Source organism: Eschrichtius robustus, chromosome 2, assembly GCF_028021215.1.
Source record: "Eschrichtius robustus isolate mEscRob2 chromosome 2, mEscRob2.pri, whole genome shotgun sequence".
NCBI classification, from domain to species: Eukaryota; Metazoa; Chordata; class Mammalia; order Artiodactyla; family Eschrichtiidae; genus Eschrichtius; species Eschrichtius robustus.
The window spans coordinates 139,666,647-139,668,865 of NC_090825.1; the positions used below are offsets into that span (position 1 = coordinate 139,666,647).

Genomic DNA, 2,219 nt, shown 5'->3' on the forward strand with positions numbered 1-2,219 from the left:
TGCATTCCATTTAAAGGGAGCGGTGACTTAGGTTGGTTAGTTGTTTCCAGATTTTCCAGTTATTTAAGACAAGTCAGAATCCAGTGTGTATGTAAAACTTCCTGATTTTTCAAAGTAGGCAACTTAATAGTTTCAACAACAACCTCAGCAAAAATAATAACATAAAAATAAAATAAATATAATTTTATATATAATATTTTTATATATAAAATAAATATATATAATACATTATATATATATATTTTTGCATGATGCATATTTCATACAGAAATGTGTACAGATTAGATTTGGCCTGTGGATTCCTTGTTTTCATCCTCTGATTTAGCACTTAACTAAGAGGAGAAACAGGAGAAGAAATGAAATACAGTTCCTGGGTCCCCTAGGTCTGAGAACATTCATCTGATTTAATGGTATTACAAATGATTCATATAAATTGAATATTCCCAGAGATAATCATTTTAATTTCTACTATTTATTAACTTTCATTCTTTTCTAGTAACACTATAAAAAGGACCCGTGTGTACATTTTTTCCTGTAGTGTTTGTTATGTTAAAAATTACTGAATACAGCAACACTTTTTAAAAGAAAAAATAAAGATCATCTCGTGTTGCCATGCTATTTTTTTCTTCCATTTTTTGAAATGCGTCAGCTACGTATGTTTCGCATAGTGGTCTGTATTTGAGAAGTCAAATTCAAACCACTGGTTAAAAATGACAAGGCATCTAAAAGAATGGCTCAATTTTGACTTATCCAAGTGATTTTACTGAGCTGTCAGGATTAGCCTTCTTCCACTGTTATTTAAATAGTACCCGAGAGAGAGAAACCATGCATTTCAGGCAAAAAAACTTAGGAAGAGGAAGGATGTTGTTTATAATGGAGAATGTGATGGAGGTAAGGTCCTATGTGTATACAGAACTGAAGATTTTTTGAGGAGAGCTCACATTGTTAAAAGTCTCATATTGTTTATATATTGTTATATATATTTCATATATATATATATAAGTAAAGTGCATGTATCATAAAACCCATATTTTATTATAATTTGTGTATAATTTAATATAATTTAATATATGGTGCTGGAGGCACTGCAGGCGGGGGAGCAGCGCCGGGGTACCTCGGTGGCGGCCATCAAGGTTTACATCCTGCAGAAGTACCCGACGGTGGACGTCCTCCGGCTCAAGTACCTGCTGAAGCAGGCCTTGGCCACAGGCATGCACCGTGGCCTCCTCGTCAGGCCCGTCAACTCCAAGGCCCGGGGAGCCACTGGCAGCTTCAAATTAGTTTCCAAAGACAAAAGGAAAATCCAGCCCAGGAAGACGTCCACCATGACGGCCCCCAGGAGGCCTGGTCAAGCTGAGGGAAAGGACCCCAAGAAACCAAGTGAGTCAAAGAAGAACCCACCCAACCCAGGCGAGGTGAAAAAAGGATCCAGGAAGCCGGGAGAGGGGAGGACAGCTACCCCCAAACCAGGTGCAGCCAAGAAGGCCCCCAAGAAAGGCCAGCAGAACAAGGACCAAGAGGCAAGACTGGGTGAGGCCAAGAAGTCCTCCCAACAGCCAGACAAGGCCACACAGGCCCCTCCCATTGCCAGTGGGCCCGGCGGGAAGTCAGAGGTCAAAGGTGGAAGGAGCAGCCAAGATATCAAGGCCCACAGGAAAACAAAGCCTGGGAGTCAGAGTTCCAAACTCACGGTCACCAAGGGCGAGAATGGTGCTGCTTCCCCAGCCAAAAAGAAGATGGGGAGCAAGGTCCCTAAAAAGGCTGCTGCCCAGGGGGCCGGGGAGGGGCCTAAAGCCAAGGCCCCTGTTCCTCCCAAGGGCAGTGGGTCCAAGATGGAGCCTGTACCACTGGCCAGGAAGGCAGAGGCCCCTAAAGGCCCGAGAAAGCCTGGCATTCCCACCAAGTCCTCATCGTCCAAAGCGGCCAGTAAGAAGGCAGAAGCCGAGAGCTAGAGGCGGGGTGGAGAGAGACTGAGATTCTACTTTTTTATTCCCCTAAAAACTATCACTCTATTTCACTGTAACCTATTCCATAGTTCCATAAATGAGAAAATTATGTTTGTAACCTGAAAACATGGAATTTTTCTATCAAACATATTAGAAAAATGAGGAAGGCTAGAAGGTACAGAAATTTTACTGAGAAGGGTGAGCCTTGAATTCTTGTTCCAATTTTGTTACCAATTTGCCATCAGACCTTGGGAAAGGTATTTCAATTGTTTA

The 2,219-nt window shown here is 42.1% G+C and overlaps 1 pseudogene; it reads left to right on the forward strand.

Moving 5' to 3' along the window:
* Positions 1-1,070: 1,070 nt before the first annotated feature.
* On the forward strand, positions 1,071-1,952 carry LOC137758576 (histone H1.8 pseudogene; annotated as a pseudogene).
* The last annotated feature ends 267 nt before the right edge of the window (positions 1,953-2,219 follow it).